The sequence below is a fragment of the Dasypus novemcinctus genome, chromosome 10, assembly GCF_030445035.2.
Source record: "Dasypus novemcinctus isolate mDasNov1 chromosome 10, mDasNov1.1.hap2, whole genome shotgun sequence".
In the NCBI taxonomy this organism is placed as follows: domain Eukaryota; kingdom Metazoa; phylum Chordata; class Mammalia; order Cingulata; family Dasypodidae; genus Dasypus; species Dasypus novemcinctus.
In genome coordinates this window covers 75,742,632-75,767,499 of record NC_080682.1, presented here as the reverse complement: position 1 = coordinate 75,767,499, position 24,868 = coordinate 75,742,632, and the positions used below count along the sequence as shown (strand labels likewise).

The following is a 24,868-nucleotide window of genomic DNA, read 5'->3' as shown; positions in this document are numbered from 1 at the left end:
ACTGCCACTCAAATCAGTGTTCCTTCAGTAAGAACCCACAGACATACAGAAAAAGAGGAACTAAACTACTTCTTCCTCAGCCTGCATCATACTGAGAGAATCAGAAAACGGCCTGTCTTCATTCTGGCCCCAATCATCGCTTGCCTAGAATTCTGCAGCAGCTTCCTTAGTACCTCTTCCTTCCCAGCCTCTCCCTGCTCCACCAAAATGTTCTTCCTAAAGTTACATGTGGGTTATTTTGCTACCCATAGCCCATTCCTTTTTCTGTTATTTAAGAGCCTCCATGGTTTGGGCTTGATGTAGTTCTCTAGCCTCTTTCTCCAGCAGAATTATTCACAAACATTTGTATTCCAACCTCATCAGAACTCCTAGCATCCCACCACCCCAGTCCTCATTATACCTAAGTTGTCCCCTCACTTCAGAATAGCCTTCACAACTTGTCCTTCAAGGTAAGGAGGAGGAGGAGAAGAGGGGGAGAAGACAAGAGAAAAAGGAAAGAGACTGACTACTAAGCCCTATTCTAGCACTTTACATAGATTAATGCATATCTTCATTTAATAGATAAGAAACTGAGGAATGAGACCGTTGAATACCTTGACTATTAGCATAGGTTAGTAAGTGGCCAGGACACTTCAGAAGTAGTTGCTCCCTCCCCTGGGCCCTATTATAGAAAAAGCACTTAATCTACTTATTGAGTGGTTCACACATCTGATTCTTCCTAGATTTCTTAAACATGAACACCATGCCTTGTTAAAGTCTGTATCCTCAGTCTTGCCATGTCCTGAAGTGCCTGAACATATAGCAGGTCCTAATCAGATACTTGTTGAATTGAAGTCACTTATCTGTGTTCCTCCCATGGCTCTTGACTCAGAGTGTGACACAGAGCAGGAACTCAAGAAATACTGGGTGAATGACACTGAATTTCTCTATGAACTTTCTTAGCTACTTGTCCAGGATTTTGTGAATTCTTTGGCCTCTATAAATAAGGGTTGAATTCAGAGTCTAGAAGATCCTCAGCTGTTTGGAATTTGGGAGTCAGTGGCTAACAAGAATGGTCTCCCAAGACATGAGAGCAGATCCCAAAAGGCATGAAGAAAGGTCTCCCAAGAAATGGCCCAGGACGGGGGCAGTTAAAAAGTAGACCCCAAGTGTATTCGAGGAGAGGTAGCAAGCTCCCTTCTATCTCAGTTCTAGCCACAACAGCCATAACAACAGCAAAAACAAACTGACAGGCTGTCTGACCCTGAGCCATTTGGCCCAGGACCAAGGATCCTTGCCTTTATTGCAGCCACAGAGCAGAGCTGGCTGGGCCGTTACCAAGCCTAGGACAGGAGCATCTGAACAGGGACCCTGATCATAAAGCCCTCTAGCAATCCCTGAACCCCTCACAATTTTGTTTTGTTGTTTTTTATTTAAAAAAAAAAAAAGAAGGTAAACTAAAAAGCCTAGTGAGACCAGATCTTAAAGCTTTATCTTTCTGGGATTAAAAAGTCAAGAATGGAGATAAGATGAGACAGGAAATCAAAGCTTATCATAACAAGTCCTTGAGTATAACAATGAACACAGCACTAAAAATGACAAACGCACCCGCTGCATCCAATGGTGCCATGTGATTCAGCCCAATAAGCTTCCCTTCCTCAGCACAGCCTGACAAATCAGCAGAGTCTTATAAGTGCTGCTCTCCTCTTCCCAGGGGCAGTTGTTGGAATCCCAAGGCCTTCAGTCCATTTTCTAACTGAGTGAACATCACAGGTAACTTCTTGATCTACTGATAAGATTCTGCTACTTCTTTAGTCCAAGACAGAGTTGATTATCAAGTTCTGTTGTGTTTTACACACATACACACACAAATAAATTTAAATAAAGTTTTATTCAACATATGGGGGGGATGGTGGAGTAGGGAGCTTTGGGACTCAGTCCTTCCACCAGAACAACTATTAAACAGGCAGGAACTGTCTAAAACAATTATTTTCAAACTCCAAAAGCCAGAAGAACACTGTACAACATCCAGGGAAGAGTGGGCGGAAAAGGTTGATAAATTATGGTAATGAATAGTAAATTGCTCTTTCTGTATGGCAGCTACCAGCAACCCTTCCCCACTCTTGTGGCATACACCACAGGGCCCAGCTGCTGGCTAGCTCACTAATGACAGAAAGGGACATAAAAATCCTTTTCCCCAAGAACCAGGTGGACACAGCTGACCACTGATCACAGCTTTTGATTAGAGTGACTTCAGAATGCTGGAGGTCCAGCTCTGAGAGAGGCCATTGTCTCAAGCCACCCCAGTCAAAGGCAGTGGCGGCCATTGTTTCAACCCGCCCCAGTCAGATGCAGAGGAGACTTAAAGATGCTATGCTTCCTCAGGGATGGGGGGACAGTTAGTTGAAGGGTGGCATTTTTCTGGGCACCAGGAAAGCTCAGCTTTGGGGTGCTGTGGAAGAAGCTCTTGGTGCCCTTCCTGACCCCCTCCACAGGGCACTTTGCAGCTTATCAGACCCTGTTTTAGCTAGGAAAGGTTGAATTGAGAAAGTCCTCTCTGGTGTGCCCCTTCTCCCAAAATGTTCATTCCAGCAAAAGTAGCTTAAGACAATAAAAGGAATATAAGAAATTACAGGAAACGGACTTTGGCCCAGTGGTTAGGGCGTCCGTCTACCACATGGGAGGTCCGCGGTTCAAACCCCGGGCCTCCTTGACCCGTGTGGAGCTGGCCATGCGCAGTGCTGATGCGCGCAAGGAGTGCCGTGCCACGCAAGGGTGTCCCCCGCGTGGGGGAGCCCCACGCGCAAGGAGTGCGCCCGTGAGGAAAGCCGCCCAGCGTGAAAAGAAAGTGCAGCCTGCCCAGGAATGGCGCCGCCCACACTTCCCGTGCCGCTGACGACAACAGAAGCGGACAAAGAAACAAGACGCAGCAAATAGACACCAAGAACAGACAACCAGGGGAGAGGGGGAAATTAAATACATAAATAAATCTTTAAAAAAAAAAAAAGAAATTACAGAGACAGATGATCTGGGACAAAGGCTTGCTGGTGTCAGACCCAGGAGAGGTAAGTCTCCTGGAAAACAAAGGAGACAACCAAAATCCTGTAAACAGGAATTCCAAAACTACTAACAAGCAAAAGCCCAGGACAAGACACAGGCCATAAAGGCAGGGAAAACCCTGCATACTGCATTTGCCTTGGACAGATAGAAAGACTGAAGCTCAAGAAAATCTGTCTTATCACCAGATGGTTACAAAGTCAAGAAAAAGACATCTCTGGGAATATTAATAAATCCCAGAGTTAACATTTCAAGACATACAGTGTTCAACAAAAGAGTACAAGACAAAGAAACAGGAAATGATGGCCCATCCAAAAGAGAGGCTATAAATCCAGGAAATAACAATGAAGAAGACCAGAATGTAGATATCCGAACACAAACTTTTAAAAAATGATCTTAAATTGCTCAAGGAGGTGAATAAAAATATGGAGAAAGAAGTAAAAAAATATCAGGAAAACAATGAATGAGCAATATGAGAATTTAGTAAAGGGATAAAAAAAAATTATAGGAACCAAACAGAAACATGGGAGTTAAAGATCACAATAATTGAAATGAAAAATTCCCAAGAGGGTTTCTAGAGCATATTGGAACTGACAGAAGAAGGAATCTGTGAACTGTAAAACAAGACACTTGAAATCAGTGAGGCTGAGGAGGACAAAAGAGAGAGAGGGAGGGAGGGAGGAAAAGAGGGAAGGATGAAGGGAAGAAAAAGAAGGAATAGTCAAAGAAATAATGACAGAGAACTTAGCAAACTTAGCAAAAGACATGAATAAGTACATCTAAGAAGCCCAGAGAACACCAAACAGGATGGATGTGAAAAATAAAAAATACACCCCACCATACTGATCACATTATCAAAGAGTTCTAAAAGAAACGAGAGAAAAGCAACACGTTATGTACAAGGGAGTACCGATTAGATTGAGTGCTGATTTTTCATCAGAAACCATGGAGGCAAGAAGGCAGTGGGTGGAAATAAAATGCTGAAAGAAAACAACTGCCAATCCAGATTTTTACATCTGGCAAAACTTCCTTTCAAAAATGAGGGAGATATGAAGACATTCCCACATAAACAAAAGCTGAGGGAATTCATCGTCACTAGAGCTGCCCTAAAAGTAATGCTAAAGAGAGTTCTTCAGAATGAAAGGAAAGGACACTAGACTGTGTTTCAAAGAGGCATGAAGAAATAAAGGTAATCATTTGGGTAATTATAAATGCCAGTATTATTTAGTTTATTGTGTAGACTTCTTACTTACTATAGGTGCTAAAATGCAAATGCATACAAAGTAATGATAAATCTATGGCTTTGGACTTAGCATAAAGATAAGAGTAGAAACAAGTACCAAAAAAAGGTAGGGAGGAGAAAGGGGTACAGGTAAATTATACATGTATGCTACTAAAGTTAAGTTGGTGTCAAACCAATTATAACTGTTACATATTTAATAGTTAACGTTTAACCCCACAGTAATCAAAAGAAAATAGATGAAAAATATATCCATATTGAAAATAGAAGCCACCCAATATGGTACAAAACAAATAATCAAATAAATATAAAAGCAGGCAATAGAAGGAAAATTGGGGGACAAAATGGTATAAGACACATAAAGGCTAAATGGTAAACTGGCAAAAGAAAGTCCTGTGTTATCAGTACTGACTTTAAATTGAAATGGATTAAAGTCCCCAGTCAAATAGCAGAGACTGGCAGAATGGATAAAAAGTCATGGCCCAACTATATGCTGTCTGCAAGAGACTCACCTTAAATTAAGAGATACAAGTAGAAAGTACATGAAAGGATGGGGGGGGAAATGTCATGCGAATAATAACCAAAAGAGAGCTGGGGTGGCTAGACTAATAACAGATAAAATAGACTTTATAAGTCAAAAACATTTACAAGGGGGAAAGATGGTCGTTACATACTGATAAAGGGGGCAATTCAACAAAAAGATGTAACAAGTGTAAATATATATGCATGTAACAGCAAAACCCCAATATATATGAAACAAATACTGGGCAGATATGAAGGGAGCAATTGACAATTATACATTAATAGTAGGAGACTTAAATATACCACTTTCAATAATGGATAGAGAATCTAGTCAGAAGAGCAATAAGTAAATACACGACTTGAATGATAATTTAAACTAACTAACCTAACAGACACATATAGAACACTTCACCTAAACAAAACAGAGTATGTGTTCTTCTTGAGTGAGTATGGATCATTCTCTAGGATAGACTATATGTGACAAAACAAGTCTCAATCAATTAAAAAAATATTGAAATCATACAATGTATACTCTCTACCACAATGGAATGAAGCTAGAAATCAATAACAGAGGAAGAAATGGATAATTCACAAATATGTGGAAATAGAACAGTATAATTTTAAACAACCAATGGGTTAAATAGGAAATCACTAGCTAAATTAGGAAATACCTTGAGATGAATAAAAATGAAACTACAACATACAAAAATTTATGGGATATAGCAAAGGCAGTGCTAAGAGGGAAATTTATAGCTCTACATACGTACATTTTTAAAAAAAGAAAGACATTAAATCAGAGAACTAACCTCAAAATAAGAAGAACTAGAAAAAGAAGAGCAAACTAAATCCAAAGTGAGGAGAAGGAAGGTAATAACAAGGATTAGAGTAGAAATAAATTAAATAGATTTAACAAAATCAAAATTTGGTTCTTTGAAAAGATCAATAAAATGGACAAACCCTTAGCTAGACTGACAAAGAAGAAAAGAGAGAGGATAGAAATCAGGAAATCAGAAATTAAAAGGAGGACGTTAATACCAACACCCCTGAAATTAAAAGGACTAAAGAGGATACCTTCAACAACTATACAACAATAAATTAGATAACCTCAATGAAATAGACAAATTCCTAGAAACACACAAACTACCTACATTGACTCAAAAAAAAAAAAAAAAATCCTGCCATAACCCACTGAATGGACTGGGAAACAGTGTAAACTACAATGTAAACTATAATCCATGCTGTGTAGCAGTGTTCCAAAATGATTCATCAATTGCAATGAATGTGCCATTCTAAGGAAAGGAGTTGATGTGGGAAAAGTGGTGGGTGTGAGGAGTGGGGCATATGGGAACCTCCTCTGTTTTTTAATGTAACATTTTGTGTGATCTATGTATCTTTTAAAAAATAATTTTAAAAATACATTTAAAAATAATAATAAATAGCAACAAAAAAAAAAAAAAGAAAAGAAAAGATCTTAACAAACCAATTACTAATAAAGAGATTGAATCAGCAATTCAAACCTTACAACAAAGAAAAGCCCAGAACCAGATGGCTTCACAGATGAATTCTACCAAACATTCCAAGAAGACTTAACTCCAGTTCTGCTCAAACTCTTCCCAAAAACTGAAAAGGAACAAACACTCCCTAATTCATTTTAAAAGGCCAACATCACCCTAATACCAAAGTCAGATGAAGATACCACAAGAAAACTATAGACCGATATTTCCTATGAATACAGATGCAAATATCCTCAACATAATACTAGCAAATTGAATCCAACAGCATATCTTAAGAATTATACACAATGATAAAGTGGGCTTTATTGGGATATGCAAGGGTGGTACAACCTAAGAAAATAAGTTAATGTAATATACACTACATTAATACAATGATCATCTCACTTCATGCAGATAAGGCATTTGGCAAAATCCAGCACCCCTTCTTGATTTAAAAAGACAAAATAAAAACATAACACTAGGGATAGAAGGAAACTTCCTTAATATAGGGCATTTATGAAAAGCTCAGTTAACATCCTACTTAATGGTAAAAAACTGCAAGCTTTCCTTCTAAGGTAAAGAAAAAGTAAGTATGCCCATTGTTACCACTTATTCAACATTATACTGGAAGTTTTTGCCAGGACAATTAACACAAGAAAAAGAAATAAAAGGCATCCAAATTGCAAAGGAAGAAGTAAAACACCCTGTTTGCAGATTACATGACCCTATAAACAGAAAATTAGGAAAAATCCACAACAAAACTCCTAAAGCTAAAAAATGAATTCAGCAAAGTGGAGTGGTACAAGATCAATAAGAAAATTCAGTCACATTTCTATATACAAGCAATGAACAATCAGAAAAAGAATAAAGGAAAAAATTCCATTCACAATAGCAATTAAAAGAATAAACTAGGAATAAATCTAACCAAGGATATAAAGGACTTGTACACAGAAAACAACAAAACATTGCTAAAAGTAATCAAAAAAGACCTAAAAAAATGGAAGGATATCCATATTCATGGACTGGAAGACTAAATATCATTCAGATGTCAATACTACCCAAAGCAATTTATAGATTCAATGCAATCACAATAAAAATTCCAACAATCATCAAATTTATATGGAAGGGTAAGGGGCCTTGAATAGATAAAGCCATCTTCAAAAAGAAGAATGAGGTTGAGGACTCAGATTTCCGAACCTTAAAATTTATTACAAAACCACAGTAATCAAAACAGCATGGTACTGGCCAAAGGACAGACCTATCAACCAATGGAATTTAGATCTCAGAAATCAACCCTCTCATTTATGGCCAACTGATTTTTGATAAGGGGTAAGAACCACTCAATTGGGAAAGAATAGTCTCTTCAACAAATGGATCTGGGAAAACTGGATCTCCATTTGCAAAAAAAAGGAGAACTCCTACCTACACCTTATGTAAAAATAAACTCAAAATGGATCAACAATCTAAAGATAAGAGCCAGAGCTATCAAGTTCCTAAAAGAAAATATAGGGAAGCATCCTCAAGACCTTGCATTAGGCAATGGTTTCTTAGACTTTCTGTCCAAAACACAAGAAACAAAAGAAAAAAAGATTTAAAACCTTTGCACTTCAAAGAACTTTATCATGAAAGTAAAACAACCACCTATACAATTGTAAAAAAAATATTTGGAAACCACATGAAGAGTAATGGTTTAATTTCCAGAATATATAAAGAAATCCTTCAACATAACAAAAAGACAACCCAATTTAAAAACAGGCGAAAGACTTGAACAGACATCTCTCTAAAGGAGATACACAAAGGACCAGAAAGCTTATGAAAAGATGCTCAACATCGGTAGCCATCCAGGAAATGCAAATCCAAACCGCAATGAGATACCATTTCATACCCATTAGAATGGCTGCTGTTTAAAAAAAAATGAACAGAAAATAACAAGTGTCAGAGAGGATACAGAGAAACAGGAACACTCACTCATTGGTGCTGGCAATGTAAAATAGTGCAGCCACTGTGGAAGACAGTTTAGTGGTTCTTCAAAAAAGCTTAGAACACCATATAACCCAGCAATCCCGCTACTATGTATATACTCAAAGTGAAAGCTGGGACTCGAACAGATATTTGCACACTGATATTTATAGCAGCATTATTCACAATTGCCAAAAGATTGAAGCAACTCAAGTATCCATCAAGTGATGAATGGATAAGTAAAATGTGGTGTATATATACAATGGAATATTATTCAGCCATAAAAAGGAATGAAGTCCTGATATATGCAATAACATGGATGAACCTGGAAGACATCACGTTGAGTGAAAAAGGCCAGTCACAAAAGGAAAAATATTGTATGATCTTACTGATTTGAAACAAGTGGAATAAGCAAGCTTATAAAGTTGGAATCTAGAATATAGGTTACTAGAGGACAGAGGAGGGATACAGAATGGGAAGTTAAGGTTTAATATGTACAGGGTTCCTATTTGTAATGATGGAAATGTTTTGGCAATGAAGGGTGGTGATGGTAATACAACATTGTGAATGTAATTAATAGCACTGAAATATATATCTGTATGTGATTAAAAGGGAAAATGCTAAAATGTATATATGATAAGAGAATAAATTTTCTTTAAAATCCATGGAACTACCCCATACAAACATAAACCCTAAGTTAAACCATGGACTATAGTTAATAGTGCAATTATTAATATAAAAATGTGCTATTATCAATTATAACAAATGTTCCACACCAATGCAAGGTGTTAATAATGGGATGGGATATGTGAATCCTGTGTTTTATACATAATTGTTCTATAAATCCACAACTTCTCTAATAAAGAAAAAAGTTTTATTCATTTTTTCAACTATAAAAATAATATAAACTTGTTTCAGAAATAAATATGAAAATAAAAATCACCTATAATCCTACCACATACTATTAACATATAGAGAATTTCCTTCCAGCCTTTTCCTATCAATAATATATGTGTGTGAATAAAATACATACACATAATTTCAGAAACATAGGTGGAGCCATACTATATATTCAGTTTTGTATCATGCTTTTTACATTTAACATAGTATTTTCCATATCATTATCTTCATTGAAAAAAGATGTTTTTTGACTTTATAGCATCATAGAAGTGTGCCCTAATTTAACTATTTCCCTCCAGTCAGGCACTTAGAATATTTGCTATATTTTGCTCTTATAAATTACCTTGTTTTGAACATTTGTGAACAAAAATCTTTACCTGCATCTCTGATTATTTCCTTGGGATAAATTTTCTAAAGTAGAATTATTGATAAAAGGACTAGGAACATTCTTTAATACTCCTATACAATTTGGGCAGTACATTTTATTAGGGTCATTGACAAAACAGATCGCATCCAGAAGGAAAAAACAAAACAGGGAAAGGGCAATAATATTGTATACTGATACTGACTAACATACCAGGTATATATTATGTGACAGGGAAGGGGCTAAGAGCTGTGCATGCATTAGCTCATGAATTAATCCTTTAAGGTATGAAGAGATAAGGAAACCAAGACTCAGAGAAGTTAAGTCAGCTTGTCCAATATTACAGTTAGTAGGTAGCACAGCTGGGATTTAAATCCAGTTATGTGTGATTCCAGAGAGTACACTTCATGCTATGCTACAACATGGCACATGAAAAATAAAGGGGGGGAAAAAAGAGTGCTTTCATTCTGGAGAAGAAAAGACTTGGTTGGCACAAAGGCCACAGGATAGGAGAAGGGGATTAGGGGCCAGAAAAAGATGGCAGAATGAGGATAGGAATTCTTAAAATGTCAAAGTTCAGCTCAATGTAAGAAAGACCACTTTAAAAATGAAAGTCTACCAAAAATGGAATGACCATTGGAGGGAATGAGCTCTCTATCCCAGAGGAGACATGTAGGCTGAATACCCACCTGCAGAGACATGTGGGGAACCTGACATAGGATGATGGGTAGAGGTCCCTTGAAACTCTAGGGCCACCTGTTGTTTGAAAAGTTATCTCTTGAAAGAGTTGTTCTCGAATGTGTTAGCTGGCCTAGTTCCCTAGGGCTGCCATAACCAGCTACCACAAATTGCGTGGCTTAAAACAATAGAAATTTATTGTCTCACAGGTCTGGAGGCTAAAAGTGAAATCAAGGTGTCAGAAGGGCCATGCTCCCTCTGAAGTCTGCAAGGAAGAATCTTTCAGTGCCTCTCTCCTGGCTCCTGGCAGAGGCCGGCGTTATTTGGGTTGTGACATAACTCAATCTCTGCCTCCATAGTCACATGGTTCTCTGTGTCGCCAAGACACCAGTCATATTGGATTAAGGGCTCAACTACTCCAGTATGACCTCATTTTAATTTGCCTAATTCCATCTGTAACAACCCTATTTCCAAATAAGTTCACATTCTGAGATACTGGTAAAGAAGAGTTCAACATATCTTTGTAGAGAACACAATTCAACTCACAACAATAGTTCATTCCCTTTTACTGCTGAGTAGCACATGGTATACACACATACACACACACACACCTATACATCCCACAGTTTGCTAATCCATTTGCTTGTTGACGGACATTTGGACATTTTACAGTTTGGGGCTATTTACAAATAACTGCTATGGAGATTCATGTACAAATCTTTGTATGGACATAAGTTTTCATTTCACTTGGGTTAATACCTAGGAAAACAGCTGGGTCAAATTGTAGGTATATGATTAACTTTTTAAAAGAAACTCCCAATCTATTTTATAAAAATGGTTATACCATTTTACATTCCCTTCAACAGTGTATGACAGTTGAAGTTGTTCCATATCCTCTTTAACATTTAGTCGGATCAGTCTTTTTAATTCTAGACACTGTAAGATGTCTGTAGTGGTATCTCATTGTGGTTCTAATTTACAACTCCCTAATGACTAATAGTATTGAATACCTTTTCATTTGTATAGTATATATAAAGACTATTCTTTCTCCACAAGGTGAAATATGTTCGCATTTTTACCCATTATTAAATTGAATTGTTTTTCTATTATTGAGTTTTGTGAGTTTTTTATATATTCTAGACACAAGTCCTATTATAAGATATGTGATTTACAAATATTTTCTCCCTGTTAGTAGCTTGTCTTCTTATTCTCTTACTAGGGTCTTTTGCACAGCAAAGTTCTTGATTTGGATGAAGTCCAATTTATCTTTTTTTTTTTTCAGTGGATTGTGCTTTTAGTGCTGCAGCTAAGAAATCTTTCCTTAGATAAAAGTCATAATTTTTTTCCTATATTTTCTAAAAGTTTTAGGTTTCATTTTTAGGTCAAAAATCCATTTTTATTTAGTTTTTGTATATGGTATATGTGATGGTTAGGATAATGTGTCAACTCAGCCAGGTAACTGTGCCCAGTTGTTTGGTCAGGCAAGCACTGGGTTAACTATAATACAAGGATATCTATGGGGTTTAGTCATCAGTGAGATCGTTGCATAGATAGCTGATCACATCTATGATCAACCTGGGAGATTGCTGTCAGTAATGAGTGACATTTTATCCAATCAGTTGAATGCCTTAAAAGGGGAAGTGATTTCAGCATTCAGAGAGAATTTCCCAGCTCGTCTTTGCAGAGCCAACATCTCCCAGAAACTCATCAAGGACCTTCACTGGACTTTCATAGGAGCCCCTGGTTTGCAGCCTGCCTGCAGAACCGGACTTGTGCTTCCCCACGGTCATGTGAGAGACTCATAAAATCTCATACTATTGACAGATATCTCCTTTTGATTCTGTTTCCCTAGAGAACCCGGACTAATACAGTATGAGTTATGGATCAAAGTTCTTTTTTTTTTCACAAAAAGTTGATTGTTTCAGCATCATTTGTCAAAAAGACTATCCTTTCTCCACAGATTTGCCTGTGCACCTTTACAGAAAACCAATTGGTCACATATGTGTGGGTCTATTTATAGATTATATCTTCTTTTTCATTGATCTATTGTCTGTCTTGATGGTAATATCATATTGTATCAATTACTGTAGTTTTATAAAGAGCTTTGAAGTCAGGTAATGTAAGTCCTCCAGTTTTGTCCTTCCTTTACAAAGTTATCTTGGCTATGCTAGGTCTTCTGCATTTCAAATGAATTTTAGGAATATGCATGTCAATTTCTACAAAGAAGCCCACTGAGATTTTGACTGGGATTGCACTGAAGTTATGGATCAATCTGGGGAAGAATTGACATATTAATAATATTGAGTCTTCTGATAAATGAACACGATATATCTCTCCAATTATCTAGGATTTAATTTCTCAAAGCAGTATTTTTGTAGTTTTCAGTGATAGGTCTTTTGTCAGATTTATTCTTAACTACTTCATATTTTTGGTTTCATTATAAGTGGTGTGAATTTCTGATGATTCATTACTAGAATACAGAATATAGAAATGCAATTGCTTTTTGTATATTAATCATATATTCTGTCACCTTGCTGAACCACTTAATTTTTTTTGTAGAAGTTTTTTTTGGTAGATTTAACAGGACATTTTATATAAACAATTGTGTTGTTGGCAAATAAACACCATTTCTTACTTTACAATCTTGATTCCTTTTATTTCTTTTCCATGCCTTACTGCACTGATTAGAACCTCTAGTTCAAAGTTGAATAGAAGTGATGTGAGGGATCATCTTTGCCTTGTCCCTGATCTTAGGGAATAAGCATTCAATCTTACCATTATTCAGCCTACATGTAATATCAGGTGTTAAAAACTGCTTTTTGACTTTGGATAAAAAGGGGGAAATGGAAAGGACAAGTGAGTTTATATGGCTAAGAGTCTCCAAAAGAGAGTCAGGAGGTTATCAGGGGGTGATGCTTATGCATGCCTCAGCAGGGTACCAGAGATAGCCAAGGTAGATGGAAACCCAGGTGCTGGTTTTCCTGAGGGCTACGGCGACTCACAGGTTCTATGGTCAAGGCAGACAGCTCTGGAGTTCAGGGCCATGTCAGTTGGCCCTACTTCGGAGTTTGTATTCCTGAGTGTGATGGAGTTGGACTCAGATATAACCTTTCTACACATGCCTCTTCTGTTCCTTTTACCAGACCTGTGGATGGCGTTTGGGTTGGTGTATACTCAGGAGACCTGAAACTGAACTGTCCATGTGATGGCCAGGCCCTGGACCTCAGCAGACTTGCAGCTTCTACCCTCTGGTTTCTTGGACTTACCCTGATCAGCTGACAGGGAGGTGAAGAGGGTCAACCACCACACCAGGGAGCCAAGAGTGCCTACAGCTGCAAGCAGGAGAATTGCATCCATCATCCATGTGGAATCTAAACCTCCTCTTGATGTAGAGAGGGGCTGGACATAACCATCCCAGGTCCACAAGACAGAGGAATAGAGTATGGATTAGAGTGGACTTACTAGTGTTCTGCTGGGGAATTATTGTGATTAGTAAGGGAAGAAACTATAGTAGTGATGTGGAGAGGGTGGCCATGGTGGCTGCTGATGGTCGGAGAGGGAAGAAGAGATATGGTGTGGGGGCAGATTCAGGATTTGGAGTTGTCCTAAGTGATGCTGCAGAGACGGATGCTGGACATTTTGTGTCCTGTTGTGGCCCACTGGGTGGACTGGGGGAGAGTGTAGACTACAGTGTGGACCACTGTCCATGTGCGGCAGCAGTTCTCCAGAATGTATTCGCTAGGTACAGTGGATGTGCTGCAATGATGGAAGAGGTTGTTGATGTGGGAAGGGTGGGGTGAGTGGGGTGGGGGGTATATGGGGACCTCATTTTTTTAAATGTAACATTTAAAAGAAAATGAAAAAAAAGAGGCTTAACAATGCAAGTTTTTGGTGGTAGGGTAAGTTATGAGAGTCCTGTGTGAGGGAATGTATGTTTGTTTTATAAATTTCCAAGTAATATTTAAAAAAAAAACTTCACTATTAAGTATGATGTTAGCTATAACCAGATGCTACGATTTCAGTTTTAAGAAGTTATACAGTGTATAAAGAAATTAAGGGGGGAAAGACAATAAAAAGATAGTTTGTGCATTTGCCCAGATATTTACTATTTCAGATGCTCTTAATTGTTTTCTGAGAATCTGTGTTTCAAACTGGGTATCATTTCTTTCTTGCCTGAAGAATTTCCTTTAGCATTTCTCATAGGGTAGGTCTGCTGATGATGAATTCTCTTAGTTAGTTATTTTTGCTTTTAAATCAGAAAAACATCTTTATTTTGCTTCATTCTTGAAAAAGGAATGGATATAGAATTCTGAGTTGATAATTATTATCTTTATCACTCTAAAAATATTATTTCATCCTCTTCTGGCCTCCATGGTTTCTGATGAGCAGTCAGACACTAATTAGATCCCTGTTCCTCACATGTATTTTGTTTTTCTCTTCTTGATGCTTTCAAGTGCTGTGTATCTTTAACTTTCAACAGTTTGACTATTATGTGCCTTAGTTCAGAATTTTTTGTGTTCAGATACAAATTACTGTATTTTTTTCAAACTGAAAAATTTTTCAATCATTATTTCTACAAATATTTGTTATTCCAATTGCAAATATATGTTTGAAATTTTAATATGATCTAATTTCATCTATTTCTCCTTTCAGTTATTTTATAGAGAAGTTGTGGGTTTATAGAATAACCATGAATAAAATACAGGATATCCATATGCTACCCTATTATTAATGCCTTGCATTGATATGGTACATGTTACAAGCTATAAAAGCACAGCTTTATAATTGTACATTAACTATAGTCCATGGTTTAAGTAAAGGTTTACTGTGTTGTATAAATTTTCACTTTTATCAACCAACTTGACCTAAATGATATTTACAGAACACTCCAATAACATCAGAATACATTCTTTCCAAGTGCACAAAAAACTCATAAAGATAGACCATGTTCTTGACCATAGGCAAGTCTCAATACATATAAAAATTTCCATACCATATGAGACATATCCTTCGACTACAGTGGAACTAAATTAGAACTCAATTACAGAAAGATTTCTGGAAAATCCCACCCAAATAAATGGAAACTAAATAACATATACTTCTAAATAATCATAAGTCAAAGAGAAATCAAAAGTGATATTTGAAAATATCTTGAACTGAATTTAAATTAAAACATATATCAAAATTTGTCAGGCAGCTAGATCAGTGCTTCAAGAAAAATGTATAGCATTAAAAACCTTCATTAGAAAAAAGAAATATCTCAATCAATGACCTCAATTTCTACCTTGAGAAATTAGAGAAATTAAGTAGACTAAAGGAAATTTGGTACTACCCTCACACCAAAACTGACTTTATAAGAAAGTAAAACTAGGGACCAATCTCCTTTATGAACATAGATACAAAATTCCCCACCAGAATTGAATCTATATATATATTAATAAAAAAAAATAATATATCATTATCAAATGGGGATTACCTTAGGAATGCAAGGGTGACTTAACACTCAAAACTCAATGTAACTCACCATATTAACACACTAAAGAAGAAAACCACAAGATCATATCAATAGATGCAGAAAAAGTATTTGATTTTTAAAAAATCTGTTCATGATAAAAAAACTCTCAACAAACAGAGAGATTGGGAACTTCCTCAATCTGATAAATGGCATCTATGAAAAACCTATAACTCATAGCATACTGAATGGTGAAAGACTGAATGCTTCCTGGCTATGATTGGAACAAGGCATGAGTGCCTAGTGTCACTGCTCCTATTCTACTTTGTACTAGAAGTCTTAATTATAGCAATAAGTCAAGAAAAAGAAATAAACAACATTCAGATTACAAAGGAAGAAATTAAAATGCCCCTATTGTCAGATGACATGATTGTCTAAATAGAAAATTCCAAGAAATCTACAAAAAAGATCCTAGAACTACTAAGTAAATTTAGCAAGGTTGCAGTTTAAATAACCATATACAAAAATACATTGTATTCCTATAAGAACAATTGGAAACTAAAAACTTTTTTTTCTTTTTTTTTAATTATTTATTTATTATTTTTTTTAATTACATTAAAAAAAAATATGAGGTCCCATTCAACCCCACCGCCCCCGCCCCCCACTCCCCCCACAGCAGCACTCTCTCCCATCATCATGACACATCCATTGCACCTGGTAAGTTCATCTCTGAGCATCACTGCACCCCATAGTCAATGGTCCACATCATAGCCCAGACTCTCTCACGTTCCATCCAGTGGGCCCTGGGGGGATCTACAGTGTCCCGTAATTGTCCGTGAAGCACTATCCAGGACAACTCCACATCCCGAAAACGCCTCCACATCTCATCTCTTCCTCCCGTTCCCCACACCCAGCAGCCCCCATGGCTACCGTTCCCACACCCATTCCACATTTTCTCTGTGGACATTGTAACTTTTAAATGACATTTACAATAGCTTCTCCCCACTCCCATACTTATACTTACGTATAAATCCAGCAAAATACGTGCAGTAACTATATGTTAAAAACTATAAAATTCCAATGAAAAATGACAAAGATAATCTAAATAAATGGGAAAATATACCATATTTATAGAGTGGAAGACTTAATATTATTATGATGTTAATTCTCCCTAACTTGATCTATAGAGTAAATGTAATTCCAATAGATACAGATAAGCTAATTCTAAGGTTTTTTTTTGAAAAGGCAAATAATCTAAAACAGCCAAAACAATTTGAAAAAATAAGACAGAGTTGGAGGACTCACAATTCCAAATTTTAACACTTATTATAAAGTTACTATAATCAAGACCATGTGGTATTAATGAAATGATAGACATATAGCTCAATGGAACAGAATACAGCCCAGAAAGAAACTCACGCAAATATGGTCAATTAATCTTTGACAAAGATGCAAAGACAGTTTCAATTGAGAAAGTATAACCTTTCCAACAAATGCAGAAACAATTATGAAAAAAAAAATGAAACTTGACCTATACCTCTCACCTTATTCAAAATTTTTTTAAAATTTTCAAATGTCAGATATGTTTATTGTGTATGAGCTTGTTATGACTCCAGCATTTGACCAAATGAATTTTTTTTTTTACACTTTTTTGTTACAGTTAATAGATCACAAACAACATTACATTAAAAAACATAAAAGGGAAGCGGACTTGGCCCAGTGGTTAGGGCGTCCGTCTACCACATGGGAGGTCCATGGTTCAAACCCCGGGCGTCCTTGACCCGTGTGGAGCTGGTCCATGCGCAGTGCTGATGTGCACAAGGAGTGCCGTGCCATGCATGGGTGTCCCCCGCGTAGGGGAGCCCCATGCACAAGGAGTGCGCCCCGTAAGGAGAGCCACCCAGAGCAAAAAAGTGCAGCCTGCCCAGGAATGCTGCCGCACACACGGAGAGCTGACACAACAAAATGACACAACCAAAAGAAACAAAGATTCCCGTGCCGCTGACAACAACAGAATGGGACAAAGAAGAAGACACAGCAAATAGACACAGAGAACAGACAACCGGGGCGGGGGAGGGAGGGCATGGAGGAGAGAGAAATAAATAAACAAAATAAATCTTTAAAAAAAAACATAAAAAACATAAAAGGTTCCCATATCCCCACTCCCCACCTTCCCACACCAACATTTCTGTAAACTGTATTTTTTTCAAGACATATACATACAAAAAAATATTACATTAAAAAAACGTAAGAGGATCCCTTATACCCCCCACCTCCCCACTCCACTCCTCCCACACCAACAACCTCCCCCCTCGTTGTGGCACACTCATCACACTCAGTGAACACATTTTGGAGCACTGATGCACTACATAGATAATAGTTTACCCTGTAGTTCACACTCTCCCCCAGTATATTCAGTGGGTTATGGCAGGATATATAAAGTTCAGCATCTGACTTATTCAAAATTAACACCAACTAAATAATAGACTTAAATGTAAAAATAAAATTATTTATCTTTTAGGCGGAAACATTAGGAAAAAATGTTTATAACCTTGGATTCAGCATAGAATTCTCAGATATGACACCAAAAGCACAATAAATAACAAATTGGACTTCATCCAAATTATGAACTTTTGCTGTGCAAAAGACACCATTTAAAAAATGAAAAGATACAATATTGCCTGGAAGAAAATATTTGCAAATAAGATATCTGACAAAGGACTTGTACCCAAAACAAATGAAGAACTCTCAAGCCTCAGCAATAAGAAACTAAACAATGCAATTTTTAAAAATAGGCCAATAATTTGAACAGATACTTCATTAATGATGGCAAATAAGAGATGGCAAATAAGCACATGAAAAGATACTCAACATCTTAGTCCCTAGGGAAATGCAAATTAAAACCACAAAGAAATACCATTTGCATGCCTATTAGAATGGTTAAAATAGAAGGACAAAAAAAATCTAACAAAAGCAAGTGCTTATAAGGATTCAAAGCAAGCAGAACTCTCATATGTTGCTGGAGGGGACATATATCCACTTTGGAAAACAGTTTAGCAGTTACTTATAATTAAACAGACATTTACCATATGACCTAGCAATCCTTAGAGCAGGGGCTCTTAACAAAGGGTCCATGAGCTTGAATTTAAATTTAAAAAAAAAAACATTATTCTTGTGGGACATGTTGGTGCAGGTGTGATATATTTATTAAATAACACACAGTATAGGGAAGTGGATGCGGCTCAACTGATAGAGCTTCCACCTACCATATAGGAGGTCCAGGGTTCAGTATCCAGGGTATCCTGACCTGTGTGGTGAGATGGCCCATGAGCAGTGCTGCCGTGAACAAGTAGTACCGTGCTACGCAGGGGTGCCCCCGCATAGGAGAGCCCCACGCACAAGGAATGTGCCCTGCAAGAAAAGCTGCCCCACGTGAAAAAAACACAGGCCACCCAGGAGTGGTGCCGCACACACAGAGCTGACGCAGCAAGATGACAAAGCAAAAAAGAGACACAGATTCCCAGTGCCACTGACAATAATGCAAGTGGACACAAAAGAACACACAGCGAATTAACACCTAAAGCAGACAACAGGGGGCGGGGGCAGTGAGGGAAGGGGAGAGAAATAAATAAAAATAAATCTTAAAAAAAAAAAAATACACAGTACTGTGTGGACTTATTAAGGGGTCTGTGTTTTCACCTGACTGGCAAAGGGGTCTGTGGAACAAAAAATGGTAAGAACCCTGCTTTAGAGAAATGGAAACTTAGGTTCTCACAAAAACCTGTAGATAAATATTTATAGTAGGATTATTCATAAGCATCAAAAATTAGAAACAACCTAAATTTCCTTCAGTGGATAAAGTAGGCAAAATTTTGAGATATCCCCATGACTTTTAGTACCTAATGTTACTCCAATTCAGGTGGGCCTAGACTAATCACTTGGCCCGCTGAAAAGCAAGAGTTTTAATAAGTCATAGATATTACAAGCACAAGAAGGATATGAGGCACCACCGCTGGCTCTGAAGATGGAGGGTCAATGTGCAAGGACTGGAGAGTGGCCTCTAATTCCTGAGAGTAAGTCCTGGCTAACAAGTAGCAAGGAAACAAAGACCTTAGTCATACAACCACAAGAAATTGAAATCTGCCAACAATCTGAATGAGCTTGGGAGTGGATTCTTCTATAGAGTCTCCAGATAAAACCCAGCTCAGCTGATACCTTGATTTCAGCTTTATGAGATCCTAAGTTGAGAACCCAGACAAGCCCACCCAGACTTCATGCTACAGGAATATGAACTTGTGCCCTGAGCAAAAGTAAACATTTCTAGGAATAGCTAAGCTAAGTATGCATATAATATACACCTGGCCAACCCACTGCTATATCTGCTCCTGAGAATGGGGTCCTTCGTTTTGCAGCCCAAGAGGGAGGCATGCATACCATCTTCCCGTGTCAGCTGCAGTGCAAGACTTGCTGGCCATGGGGATCTGATGCCCCATAAAAAAGATAACCTTACTTTGTCAGTTCTCTATACAAGTGAACATCCTTCCATCCAGTGCCTGTGTGAGTTGTGTTTTTGTTGGTGACCTCAACACCTGCAAACCATAGAACTGCTGTTCCGGGTAGCAGGCACTGTTATATTATTTGCTACCTCCATGCAATGAGATAGAATCAGGTGTACCTTTCCTCCAACATATATGTATGTATTATCTTTGTGGTGATTTGAAGCTATATATACCAGAAAAATATGTTCTTAAATCTAATCCATTCCTGTAGACGTAAACCCACTGTAAGAAGGACTTTTCAATGGGGCTACTTCAGTTAAGGTGTGACCCACCTCACTCAAGATGGGTCTTAACCTATTACTGGAATCCTTTACAAACAAAATGAATACAGATGGAGGGAGAGACAAAACAAAAACACAGGAGGAGGAATTTGAAATCAATGAACCCCAGAAGAGACAGAGAGTACAAGAAATGCCACCTGGTGCCTTGTCATGTGGCAGAGGAGCCAAGGATCTCCAGCAGCCGGTGTTCAAGAAGAAAGCATCTGGGCAGCAGACTTGGCCCAATGGATAGGGCGTCCACCTACTACATGGGAGGTCCATGGTTCAAATCCCAGGCCTCCTTGACCTGTGTGGAGCTGGCCCACGCGCAGTGCTGATGTGTGCAAGGAGTGCTGACACAACAAGATGACGCAACAAACAGAAACACAGATTCCTGGTGCTGCTGCTAAGGATAGACGCAGTCACAGAAGAACACACAGCAAATGGACACAGAGAGCAAACAACTGGGGTGGGGAGGAGAAAGGGAGGAAAATTAATAAAACTTTTTTTTAAAAATCTAAAAAAAAAAAAGGCATGATGTAAGCAACCAACTCTCAAGTAGCTCAGAAAAAAATTACACACATATATGGAGAGAGAATAGTAAAGCAAAAGTTCCAAAATTTTAATATTTGGTGAATCTAGGCCAACCATAAAGAGAGCTTTGTGTTATTTTTGCAAACTTTTCTGTATGTTTGAAATTATTTCAAAATAAAAACTTCAAAAATTTTTGAATTGGTTATTATGACAATGATAAATTATTACTGTTGATAATGATAAAGCAAAAGAAGAAAAAGAGGACTGTTATATTTTCATAGTAGTGTTGGAGGCTACCCTGGTGAGAGAGTCCTCTGTCTCCTCCCTGTGACCAGGCTTGGCTACTGACTTCCCCTTCACAGGGAACACAGTTCTCTGTCCCATGTTAACCGAGACCGCTCCCATCTTTCTGCAACAACTAGGTCAGCCAAGAGCAGCTGCATACAGAACCTCCTCTCTAAATATAATAGTGTAAAGAGACTTCCCCTCCGCCACATTTACATAAAGTAATCCAGGTGGGACCTCCAAGACCACCAGGATCTTCCGCTTCCTATTCTAGAAAGACACCCCAAGTATGGACAGGAATGAAAAGCTGAGAAAGGGCAAAGCCCAAGTTCTCTAACTCAGTTACATCCCTTTCCTGCTGTCTTTTCTGCTACTGAAGGTCCAATCACAACACACACACCATTGCACATTCATTTCTTTCTCTGCCACTCTAACAAAACTAAGGGGCCCATTAGGCCCTAAATGTCATAAACATACTATCAAAAGCACAAGTTGAAACTTAAAAATACACATTTCAAAGGGAAGCAACTAAGTTTTCAAAAAGTTATTGCTTATACATACAATGAATATTATATATATTTATCCGAGATAAAAAGGAATAAAGTTTTTGATACATGCTACAACATGGATGAACCCTGCAAACATGTTGAGCAAAATAAGCCAGACACAAAAAGAAAAAAAATTTTAAGATCTCACTTATATAAATATCTACAGTAGGCAAATTCATAAGAGACGGATTACAGGTTACCAGGGTTTGGGGTGCCGGGAAAGGGAAGTAGGGAGTTATTGCTTAATGAGTACAGTTTCTCTGTTTGGAGTGATGAAAAAGTTTTGGTAATGGATGGTGGCAAATATTGTGAATGGAACTGATATCACTAAATCACACACGTATAAATCATTAAAATGGGAAATTTTGTGTTGAATATATGTTACCACAATATAAACGAGAAGGAGAGAAGGAAAAGAAGGGGGAGAAGGGAGAGAAGGGAGAGGAGGAAAGAGAGAGAGGAGCTACTGCTACATAGATTTCTCTAGTCAAGTTATTTTTAACAATATGCTCTATTTATAGAGGGTCTGTACTGGGAGTACTGGGTATTCACAAGAGCTTAACACTATTTTTAAAAGTATTTTACATGCATACCAAGCCGCAATGGTGACTGAGAAACTCAAGGTATCTGCCCCTGTCCTGCCTTCGGGGGACCCCTCTCCTGAGCACCTTCTTCCCAGCTCTACTTAAAGGTCAAATGAATACCCCAGAAGGTTTCCCGTAGCAGGCATCAGGGGACTTGGGGAAAATCAAAGTGACTCATTGCTAGAGGCACTGCCCTTTCCACCCAACTTGGGGTGAGAAGGACAAAACTGACCAAACATTTTACAGAGAAAAAAAAAACTTCCTCCCTCCATCAACAAGGCAGCCCTGCAGTGACCACCTGGTCAGGGTGGGGCAGACCACCCACCACGTCAGGGCTTTTCCTTTATGGGGCCAAAAGCAGAGGCAGAAGACCCATGTTTTTATCATCTCTCCAGCCTCCTCTCAACCAGGGTTTATCGTCTACCAGCAAATACTCTACGGTCAAAGGAAAAGGGTGATTATAGAAAAGGAGCAAGGAGGCCTGGCCAACTGCTGTACAGGATCCTCAAAGCTGTCTTGTCTCGTGATTCAACAGTCTCCCGTTTGCTTGCTATCCCACCCTCAAAGGTTATGGCACAAAATGCCAATTCCTCTGCAGTTTTAAATTTGGAACCAAGAGACCTGGATTCAAGCCCTGCACCAGCCATTTACTCTAGGTATGACCTTGAGTAAGAAGCCTATGAAATTGGCTCACCCACACTCTAAAAAGCAGAGAATCTGTCCTTGGGGAGAGGAAGTTCAGAAAAAGTAATTTCCAATTCTGTATTTCACCAGCAAACGTGTTACCACCTACAAGGCCATGCCTGACAAGGCTATCTCACAGGCCCCAACTCTCAGTTAACTGGTCGCTTGGAGCTGTTTCCACCACCACCTAGCTGTAAGGTCCAAGACAAGCTTCTGAACCTCCCTGAGCCTCACCGCCCACCTCTTGACTACAAGGCTGCTGTGAAGGCTGGAGAAAATACATATAAACTGTTTGGCACTGAGCCTGATAGTCACCATTCTATAATCAATATGGAGAGACACTAAAGGGAAAGCAAATCATCAGCACAGGGAATAACAGGGAATTAAGGAAGTTTGCTCTCCTTTCTTTCATACGCCCACAGCAGTTTTTTCTCTTTAACGTATGTGGAGCACTCTATAGTTCACAAAGAGTTCAGTCATCACGACAGCCCAAACAAATAGGAATTATACCAACATCCCCATTTTACTAGCAGGAAAACTGAGGCTCAGGGAGATTAAGCGACGTGTCCAAAGTGGCAGAGTCTTAATTTAAATCCAGGTCTTAGTTCTCTGAAGCCCATGCTCTTCCTACTCATCTCTCAGCCTCTTTTCATTTATTTTCTATATAATTCACATGTAGCACACACTGTATTTTTAATTAAATCTAATTTTTATTTATTTTACTACAAAAGCAATAGATGTTCCTGCTGAAAAATATCAGAAAGCACAAATGAATAAAAAGGTGATTGGGAAACGGACTTTGGCCCAGTGGTTAGGGCGTCCGTCTACCATATAGGAGGTCCGCGGTTCAAACCCCGGGCCTCCTTGACCCGTGTGGAGCTGGCCATGCGCAGTGCTGATGCGCGCAAGGAGTGCCGTGCCACGCAAGGGTGTCCCCCGCGTGAGAGCCCCACGCGCAAGGAGTGCGCCCCGTAAGGAGAGCCGCCCAGCGTGAAAAGAAAGAGCAGCCTGCCCAGGAATGGCGCCGCCCACGCTTCCCGTGCCGCTGACGACAACAGAAGCGGACAAAGAAACAAGATGCAGCAAATAGACACCAAGAACAGACAACCGGGGGGGGGGGAATTAAATTAAATAATAAATCTTTAAAAAAAAAAAAAAAAAAGGTGATGAAAATAAACACAATCCCATCACTCAGAGATAACCACTGTTAATACCTTGGAATATACATTCTCTGCTATAACTAATTTTTTATATATGTTTGGTCCTCCTAATAAACAGAGTGCAAGTTTCCTGAGGGTAGGGATTATTTCACATATTCCTTATCATCTCCCACTGGTACCAAGTAAAACAGCAGTCAAATATTTTAATGAATTCTTGTTCTCACAGCTCTAATGGTGAAGCTATAAGCATAAGCTGCCACCCTCGGCTGCATGCAGGAGGAAGTCTGCATGGCAAGGGGGAAAGAGCTAGAGCTCTGCAATTAAAGACTAGCTGGAAGCTACTGCAATAGTCCAGAAGAGAGTAAATTTAAATTCTGGTTCTACAACCTAATTAGTTCAGTGAATCCAGCCAAGTTCTAAGACTTCCTGAGGCTCAAGTTCCTCACTTGTATCACGGAAATTATAGTAAAAACCTCACAGTTTTTCATGAGGACTGGATTCGATTACTTATATTTAGCCCTTTGGTCAAAGCAGGTGTTTAAATACTGGTTCACATGTTCTTTTGCCTGTTGGAAATTGGATGGCCCAGAGAAACAGAAGGGGAAGTGGA

General features: G+C 38.4%; 1 protein-coding gene across 2 annotated transcripts in view; it reads right to left on the bottom strand.

Annotated features, from left to right (window-relative positions):
• SERGEF (secretion regulating guanine nucleotide exchange factor) overlaps positions 1-24,868 on the bottom strand; it is a 295,047-nt gene that overhangs the window by 147,714 nt on the left and 122,465 nt on the right. The window lies entirely within an intron of this gene.